The sequence below is a fragment of the Urtica dioica genome, chromosome 11, assembly GCF_054948205.1.
Source record: "Urtica dioica subsp. dioica isolate 48M chromosome 11, U.dioica_male_clone48M_v1_H2, whole genome shotgun sequence".
NCBI classification, from domain to species: domain Eukaryota; kingdom Viridiplantae; phylum Streptophyta; class Magnoliopsida; order Rosales; family Urticaceae; genus Urtica; species Urtica dioica.
The window spans coordinates 11,051,433-11,062,016 of record NC_142766.1 but is presented as its reverse complement, the minus strand read 5'-3'; positions in this window follow the sequence as shown (position 1 = coordinate 11,062,016).

Sequence of the window (10,584 nt, the reverse complement as noted above, 5' to 3'; positions counted from 1 at the left end):
CTGAATTTTGTTCATGCCATAGTGGGAAAGAGAGTTTATTTTGTGCATTAATGTATGAAGATACTTGCCAAAAGAAAAAAGAGGAAACAAATTTCCTCTAGAAGGAAAGTGCAATTTCAGCCATCTAAGAGAGAAAGCAAATGAGGAAACAAATCCAAAGGCTTCTAGAAGCTCATTTGGACGTGCAAGGGGTATGAGGAAACTACCTTTTGAAGGTAATCCTCCTCCTATAAATACCCCACCTCATTCCTCTCATTTCATTCATTCCACATAAGTTAGAGATTGAGAGCTTCTCTCTCTAGACCTTGTGGCCGCCCATCTCTTCTCACTCTCTCTCTAAGTTCTTTTCGTTTTTTTTTTGGCACCTAGGTCCTCATTTGACCTAGCGTTTTTAGCTCTTCGACTCTAAGACTTGTTCTTGAGTCGTCGTGTTTAAAAGTGCCCACACACTAATTCCTATTTTTCTCGTGTGATTCTTGTGATAGAAACTTTCGTGGTTGCTCGAGTTGGCGAGGAAAGAAGAGAGACGTGCTGCAAGGGGAGACAAACGTTTTCAACCTTCCGAAGGCTCATCAACGTTCAAGCTTCTAAAGAGGTTAGTAAATTTATTATGCTCATAATTGTTTTTATTTACATGTGTTTGTTCTTTGTCTAGGTTAGTAAAATCGTTTTACTTGTCAAAAGAAAATTTTTAAAATTCCGCCGCTTACCGAAGCGTTAAACTTTTTCTTAAACCCTAGATCAATTCCAACATCCCCCATATCCCCAATACTACCATTATCTTCATCAACCCCCACAATGGCCATCGCATATGCAACCTCCTCAATACCCGGCGCCGCCACCACCACAACCGCCTGCGAATGACGACGACAGTGAGGAGTGAACATTATTTCTCAAATTTATGAAGTTTGTACCTCGAATATTATGAAGTTTTAATCTTTATTTTCAATTTGTAAGACTATTTTGACAGAGACTCATATCGTTATATTTTTCTTGTTTATGTTTTGACATTTTGTTTGAGACTCGTTAATGTTTTAAATTTGTTTGAGACTCGTTTATATGTTTGAAAATGTTTGAGACTCGTTTATGTTTTGATATTGATTGTGTCTATAATGTTTGAATTACATTTGAGACTGTTTGGCTGGTTGAAACAGGGTAAATGAACATTTTTAAGTTCATAAATGGCCAAAAAAATTAACATTTTAGATAGTGTCGCCGCGGCGAGATTGAAACGTCGCTGCGGCATGAATAAATTATCGTTGCTGCAACACATAGGCACCGCCGCGGAGGAAAAGTTACCGAGAGCACCCTTTTTTGAATCTCGCCGCGGCGACAAAGTTACATAGAGCAATGAATTTCTTCTCGCCGCGACAAGTAATATGTTCGCCGCGGCGAGGATACAATCCTTTTTTTTGGAATTTCTCACCGCGACGAGGATAATACATAGCTGCGCGAGAGCCACCCTTTTTGGAAAAGATAATCTCACCGCGGCGGATTAGTTTAGTCGCCGTGACATAATTATCTCATCGCAGCTGGAAGCCATCTTCGCCGCGGCGACAAAGTTACCGAGAGTAATGAATTTCTTCTCTCCACGGCAAGGAATATATTTGCCATGGTGAGGATACAGTCCTTTGTTTTCTGGAATTTCTCATCGTGGCGAGTTTATAACATAGCCGCGGCAAGAGCACAACTTTTTGGAGTATATAATCTCGCCGCGGCGGCTTAGTTTTCTCGCCGTGGAATGTCTATGTCGCCGCGGCTAGAAGTAGTCTTCGCCGCGGAGATAAAGTTACCGAGAGCAATGAATTTCTTCTCGCAACGGCAAGGAATTTTTTCACCGCGGCGAGAAAACAAATCCTTTGTTTTCTGGAAATAAAACTTTCAAACTAAATAAAATAAAAATAAAATATAAGAGTCCATAAAAATACATTATCCTTGTTTTTTATACAAAAATTGGATCTATATCCAAACAAAGTAAATGAGAAACATCATCATCATCGAAGTCATCGATCTCTTGATCAGTAGGCGGTAGCCCGGATGTGAACGGCGGAATACTACACATGTCTTCGTCTTCTTCTTCGTCAAAATTTATCGGTTTCATATGAACCACTAATGATAACTCTGGGTTGACTGGATCTGAGACATAAACACTTGACTGGCTTGAGAGGCAAAATAAAATGAATCATTCTCGTAACTGGTAAAGTCGACAATTGTAACTCTTTCACGGTCAACTTTAACATGATTGTTGTCCGCCCATTTGCATTTGAATAGGGCAACTCGCAACCCACAGTAATAAAGTTCTAAGATGTCTTCAATGTTGCGTAGTAGTTCATAAAACCTTGTTTCGGATTTTCATCATTTGCCGATGAAACATGTAATGCTTCAGCAAATAATGTCATGCCACTATTTTGAACGGGATGCTTGTTGTCTCTTTCTCTTGTGTAAAATTTAAAACCATTAAAAGACCAAGCAATGTACCTTGTAACCATTGAGGAAGGCCCTCTGGATATTTTACTCAATGTTGCTGAATGTTCTGGCTCTTGAAACAACCATTTTCCAAGCCACTTCTGAAACGCACGATTGTGCTCTTCTTGAACCATTTTTCATTTCTAGCTTTCTTGGGATCATTCCCTCTCTATTCATTCAAATGAATATCGATAAATGGCGTGACCTTGGACACATTGTGTAGCATATGGAGATTGGCTTGCTCCCATCGTTTTCGGTCGACGCTAGAATAAATACCTATGGATAAATACTCACATAAATAAAAAGATACATTCATAATTAATTAAACACAAAAAAAATATCAGATAAACACAAGAAAATATCACAAAGACTTACCTGTAGATAGAGCTTTTGATTCAAAACTTGTATTTTTTGGCAACCCAATTGCGTCTGCCTTAGTGAAATACTCGGAACAAAATTCAACCGACTCCTCCGCTATGTAATTTTCCATAATGCTCCCTTCCGGCCTATTGTAATTCTTCACGTAACTCTTCAAGAATTTCATGTAACGTTCGATTGGATACATCCACCGTAAAAAAAACGGTTCCACATAATTTCACTTCACGTACCAACTGAACGGTTAAGTGAATCATGATGTCAAAAAATGAAAGTTGGAAGAACTTCTCTGGCATACATAGAGTTTTCACCAACTCTGACTGCATAGAATCTTAAAGAATGGGATCGTTGACCTTCGAGCAAATCGTGTTGAAGAATACACATATCTTCGATATTGCAAATCTCACATCTTTTGATAAAAGGTCGTGCAAGGCGAGAGGTAACATTTCTTGTAGGAGCACATGACAATCGTGAGTCTTCATTCCAATAAATCTCAAATATTTCAAAGCTACGAATGTCTTATAGTTTGAAGGACCATCTGGAACTTTGATAGACGCAAACCAGTTACACAATTTATTCTTATCATTCCGATTTAGAGTGTACTTTGCCGGCGGTATTTTTTTTCTCCCTCATGAGGATGCAAAATTCTTCTTATATTCATCCCCTTGAGATCCATTCGAGCTTTTTGTCACTACCCGCGAGCGCTCGCCGGCCCACGAGCCCCGATGTCGGTCAAGTCGCATATCACATAACCATCAAATCATATCTAATATCAAGAAGATACTTAAATAAATAAACATAATAACCATAAATACTTATATTAAACATAATTTAAGTATGATAATACATAAGTATCAAAAGTGGTTATATGAAAATCCCGGAAAAATTTTCATTTTTCGTTTCCGAACCTTAAGTCTTATTACGACTCTTATATATATATATATATATATATATATATATATATATATTGCTGAAGATTATTAATGAGGATAGATTGGTTATATGAGAGGGATATTTTGGGATTATCTGAATTCAAAGAGAAGATGAAGATTTGAGTACGTAGGCAGGGAGTATAGATGTTTAGAATATGTTTGTTGAGAGAGAGAGAGAGAGAGAGAGAGAGAAGGATTGAAAATACTTCTTTTGTGTCTCGGGTTTTCGAAACTTGATTACACACTGAGAGCAAGCTCTCTTAAATAAACAAACTTCCAGACTTGAAAGGGTTTCAAATCCGTAACAGAGGATCTTATCCTCGACATAACTACTGTACAACTTTTGACTTTATTAAAGAGAAATCTTATCCTCGACATAACTACTATTTAGACTTTATTACACATAGGATAAAGAGGAATCTTATCCTCGACATAATTACCGTACAACATTAGACTTTTAACAAATAGACAAAATAAATAAAGAGGAATCTTACACTATTTGAACAAAATTTGAATCATTACATTTGAGAAAAGAAATCGTTCGGATCTAATCCGAAGTCTTTCAAATTTAAACTTTCGTCTTCATCTTCTTCTGGTAGACTCTTGATCTTCACTTCATAACTAGGACTTGACATCTTCTAAGAGCTTTACGTAGTCTTCTTTTTAGGAGGCTACTGCTAATAAGGCTTAAATCTTGCTTTTTTTTTAGTAAGAAATTCTAGATGTTGTGGATCCTTAGCTTGATACCAGACTTTTGATTAAGAAATTTGGAAATAGCTTATGTGTTTTCTTGTGAGATGTTAAAGGTTTCCCACCATTTTATTCTAAATTATCTAATTAGTGAGGGAACTTTGTTTTCTTGAGTATTGATTTGAAATGTCCAAGCAAGTAACCATGGAACATGGAATTTTGACGAAAATGATTTTAAATTATTATTACAAAAAATAATTTTCGAAAAAATATTAAAACCATCTAGAATAGGTGGTGGAAGGATATTGGTGACTAGTCCAAAGAGAGACCACCAATCTTGAAACCAGCGAGGAAAAGGTTCGGTGAGTTGTTTTTGAGAACTGAACAAACCAGGAGTGGGAAAAAGCTCGAATAAAGAAAACATTATACCAAGCATTTTGATAATATAGATAATTATAGGATTTTATTGCACCGGGATAAGAAAAATATTTGGGAGTATAAATATTTTGATTCCAGTCAGAAGGAATGAGAACCTTGAGAATTTTGAATTTCGAATAGTTGATTTTTTTAGAATCAGTAGGATCAAAACAATGATTAATGTCTATTGAATTTTAATCAATAAGAATGTTTTCATAAGACTTTGTCTTTGAAGGGAGAATTAGTAATTCCTTTAATATGTTCTACGTCAAAATCAAAGTTGCTTAACAAAGCTTTCCATTTAGCAAAAATTTGCTTTGAATCTAAATTTTAATATCTTATTTACTAAATCTTTTGTTGCTTTGCAGTCAATTCTTAGTAAAAACTTTTTCGTGTATAAATCATCTTCAATTCTTAGTAAAGACTCTTGTGTTTGACCGGGTAATTTTTGTTTGAGTATGCCTCCAAAACCTTTATCAGAAGTGTCTGTCTCGACCATAAGAGAGGCTGAGGGATGAGGTATCGATATACAAGGAAGATACTTGATTTTCTCTTTTATTTGCTTGACTATTTTAGTATGAGAATCAGACCAGGGTTGTGGGTTTTTCTTAAGCTTATCATCCTAAGCTCTTTGAAAAAATCCCCTACATGTCATGACCTAAAAATTTTATATGCGTCTGAAAAAGTTTCATCTTTGTTTCAAAAACGGCTAATCCATTATTTTTTTATGATGTTATAAATTTTTTTTAGATGAGAATATGCTTATCTAAGGAACTAGAGAAAATACGAACGTCATCAATATAAACAATAGCAAAAGATTGAAAAGGAGCAATAATATCATTCATAAATATTTTGAAATTCACTTGGAGCATTTTTTAATCCAAAAGGCATAACATTCCATTCATAGTGTCTAAAAGGAGTACTGAAAGCAGTCTTATATCTATCATTTTCTTCTATTTGGATTTGCCAAAAATCCGATTTCATGTCGATGGTAAATTTTTTTAATAAGATCTCTTTTATTAGGTATTGGATATCTAATCCATTTTAAAACTTTATTGAGAGGTTTGTAATTGATTACCAATCTTGGAACTCTTCTTTCTAATTCAGCAGCATTCATAACATAAAAGGCCGAACAAGACCACGGAGACTTTGAATCTCTAATGAGTCCTTTTGATTTCAGATCAATTATTTCTTTGCTACAAATATTTTCCATTTCTTGATTCATGTGAATAGAGCGAGATTTAGTAGAAATATCTTTTCACAAAAATTTAATTCATAAGGAAGGCTAACTACATGTTTTTTGCGAGCCCAAAAGGCATTAGGAATAGTTGAACAGACATTTGAAATTAATAATTTTTTTTTATTTCTTGTATTTCTTTATAACATTAGGATTAGACAGTTGTTGTTCTATCTTTAAATTATTAACTTCTTGTTTTAGAAATTATTAACTTCTTTCACAGAGTATCCTGACAAGTTTCCATAGGCCTAATAGTCCACATTAACATTTCCCTTAATATGAACGAATCTCCACGGTAAACATCTTTGACCTTGATCCTTTTCACCCATTACATCTTCAAATCATCGACCAACAGTGCCAAATACACATCGATATCAATTCCCGGTTGGCACGATACTGATATCAAGAGCGTTAACATCAAGAACTTTCTCTTCACACATAGCTTTGAAGGGAGATTATAATTCACAAGTATAACCAGCCAAACACTGTATTTACTACTCATCATATTGAACGGGTTCATACCATCAAACGCTAAACCAAGACGCAGATTTTGGGGATCAACACTGAAATCCTTATAGTCTTAAGTCGAAACATTTCCATTGTGAAGCATCAGCAGGATGTCTCAATGTCTCATCATCGATTCGCTTTTCAGAGTGTCAAACCATGTTCTTCGCATGTTTGGCACTGTAATACATTCGTCGAAAACGCGGCATTGGAGGAATGTACCATAATGAATGAAAAATGGTTTGACATAAATCAATAATAAGGAATGAATATAGGTTACATGTAATTGCTAATCAAAGAATGAATACGTACCTTGACTGGAACACCTTTGATGCCGTCACATGGCATTTTACCCTTCTTCCACATTGACTACTTGCATGTTGGACATTCATCTAGATCTTCATACTCGTGTCTATATAAAACACAATCATTTGGCCAAGCATGAAACTTCTCGAATTTCATGCCTAAATTCTTATTCGCATCATACATACTTAAAGGAACTTTATTGTCTTTTGGAAAAGTTTCTTTAAGTGTTTCCAATAATAGTGTAAAACTAGTGTTTGTCCAAAAACCGACGCCTTTAAATGGAACAATGTAACTAAAAATGACAATTTCGAAAAGCTTGTACTAAATTCGTATAATGGTGTCTCCACCACTGTATACCCGTCACTACCACAAAAACGTTTATCTACTACAGCCTTCGGCCGCAGTCTTTAAACTACGACTACGATTTTTGTTCTGTCATCTATCGTCTATCGTACCGGAGTCTTTTCACTTAACATATGACTTCAGCTTTTTTTCGTAGTTTGTTTGAAATAAGAAACCGTAGTGAAAAAACATATAACTACGATGTTTACATGTAGTATATTTAGATCATATGTATAAAAGCTGTAGTGTTACGAAGTAGTTTTTGTTGTTCAAATAATGGCTGCTTTTGGTTGAGATTAAAATGCCCTGTTTTTATTTTTAGAAAAAAAAAATATTAAACTGCTTATCCGGTGTTTGGCAAAACTTTTTTTACAAAAAACTTCAAAAGCGAATAAAAATTTTGTACATGAGATGAAAAAGCTAGGATTCTTAGCTTTTGGAAAAAGTGTTTTAAGTGCTATACAAATTACCGTAATATCCTTGTACAAAGTGTTTTTGAGTCATCTGTATGATATTTTCAATTCTATCTCTCTTCGTAAATTGTGAGAATTTTTGTACCATAATACATAACTTTTCTCTATGCCTCATTTTTTTGTTCTATCTAAGAGTGAAACTTGTTCAAAAATTATTTGTGCATTTTATTGGAATGTCATTGGCCATTGGAGTCCAATAGTAGTTTGTCTTGTTACGTTATCTTTTTTTCTCTTTGATTTTTTTTTAGAAAAAATATTATTCATATATATGCTTCTAATGTTAACAAATCTCGTGATTTAAGACTACAATTTTAAATAATAGTTTACATCTCTCTTTTATGTAGTATATTTTATTTAGATATTCATTTTTTCTATATAAATATATACAAAAATACATAATTCAAATCTATATCGTAAAAATAATCCAAATCTACGAAGTAAATATCAATAAAAAAAATCATTAACTATCGATCAACCAAGTTTCTCGTTCTTTCATTCCCAAAACGAAAAAGAGCAATACATGTCAATAAAAGACCAACACAATATTACAGACTCTAAGCAAAAGAAAATTATTTACCATCGTCCTCGCTCCTCCTCAAAGGATGTCTTGCAGCCGCATCACTAATGCGTATCATTCCGCGCTCAAAATAAATTCCTTAGATTACTAGAGTATAGTAGCAAATAAGGGTCGAACTCACATAGACCAAGATTTAAACAATTTAGCTTATTAATTTCAGGATGAATAAATATAACAAACACTACTACAAAATACGAAAGTCGCTTCTAAATGTCCGCTTTTAAAGATCAGTCGCTTCTAAAAATTAGAAGCAACACTTTTATAAAGCGACATGCCACCTCTAGAGTCGCTTCTAAGTCCAAAAATTTGGCACCAAAATTGGCTCCTACGAAATGACGAGAAGAGTTTAAAAGTGACATCTGAAGCGGATTGTCGCTTCTATTTCTTTCCCGCCATTTCCCTGATAATATTTAGAAGCGTATTGTCGCTTATGTACAGTTTTTTAATTTTTTAAATATTATATTATTCCGGTTTCTAATTTAAATCTAGAGATTTCATTTAATTTAATTTTTAAAAACATGAAATTAAAAGTTTCATTTATACCAAAATACGTAGTAATATAACTAATTAAAAGTTTAAACAAAATAAAAATGAAATATAATGTGTCTGAACATAATAAAATGTCTAAATAAAAAATAACTAGGCTCAACGTCGTCCGCCTAAGGCGCGTCTTCCAACTGGTCCACATCCGGGCTCATCAGGGTCAGGGCCACGACTTCCTCTACTTGCTCGAGCCGATGACGATAGAGAATCCTCAGGTGACCATCGATGTCGTGCCTCTAGGTGCGCTCGGATGTACACGTGGAGCCAGCGACCCATAATGATTCGCAATATGGCTCAACATCGACGCAACCTATTATGTTAGCTAACTATGGCGACGCGCCAATTATGTTAGCTAACTATGACGACACGCCAATAGCTAGCCTTATTTGTCAAACAATTCAGAGACCAAGCGTCTTAAATTTAATCTAACAAAACCATTCAGATTTGGAAGTAAGGTGAACGAAACAATGTAAATTCACACGCGTGATTCAATTAATTTCGATTAAACTTTCCAATAAGATAACAAAATCCTCACAAACTCCTAACCATAGTCATACCACTAATTACTAGTCTCTTCAATAATTACGGATTAAAAACACTAGCATTGCTATGGATATTAAAACTTCTACTTGGGTGATCAATTCAAATAGAAATTATAATAAACAAGAACGGTTTACAAACCGAAGAGTAATTCCCATTTCACAATAATAAAATTGAGCAAAGTCTAGACCGTGACTATCCGTTCATATCTCGAGCTTGAACTAGCCCTCAACCGTTTAAAAGAATTAGCTAGACATAATTAAAATAATAAAATTGCATCATGAATATATAAACTGGAGACTTGAAGAACACGTGCCAACACATGTACAATATATGCATGCACAAATGAAAAAGCACTACTGTATTCCAAACCAAAACCCTCATCAAAAGACAAGACCAACGCAATACTGTATTCAATAATGAAAAAGGAAAAGCCAAAGAATCGTGGTGTTTGTGCGCAGCAAAATATCCAAAAGAGAATGAATAACTCCAGAGTCGAAAGTTCATTCTCTTTTCCGTCTAATAGAAATAAATCACCGAAAATAACTCAAGATCTAGTATTAATGTATTTTATTAGCCAAACCGCCCAAATATCAATGGGCTTTTTATTTAATGATCTCCAGCGGCCCATACTAATATATTTCTTCTTTTTTACTTGAATTTGAGTCGTGAGCCTGCAACTTTTTTTCCAACAAATGGCTTGATTTCTTTCACCAAAATCTATGTTATTTTGCTCTAATTTTCTCAATTCACATATAACTGCACAGAAATCATTAACACACTAAAGTATTAATACAAGTTTAGTTATTGATGATTAAAACCTAAAATATGATGAGAATTGATATAAATTTGATAAGAAATAAATCATTTGTTTGTTGTAATTAACCAAGTTTGTTATTCTTATTGAGAGAATAGCTCAAGTTTCTTTTTATTAAGCAAATAGCCCATATTTTTTGCTCAGACCATAATGCTATCGCTTCCTTCACGAATCAATATTAATTAACGTACTGGAGTGACTTAGGTTAATTAATTAACGTACTGAAGTGAGTTAGATTAAATAATTAACTGATTCGTGAAGAATTTGAAATTCACAAAAAATTTACAAAAGTAAGAACTTAAGTCAATTGATATTCAAAGCATTCAATTAATTAACATAATTCATAATTCAATCATTTAGTAAAT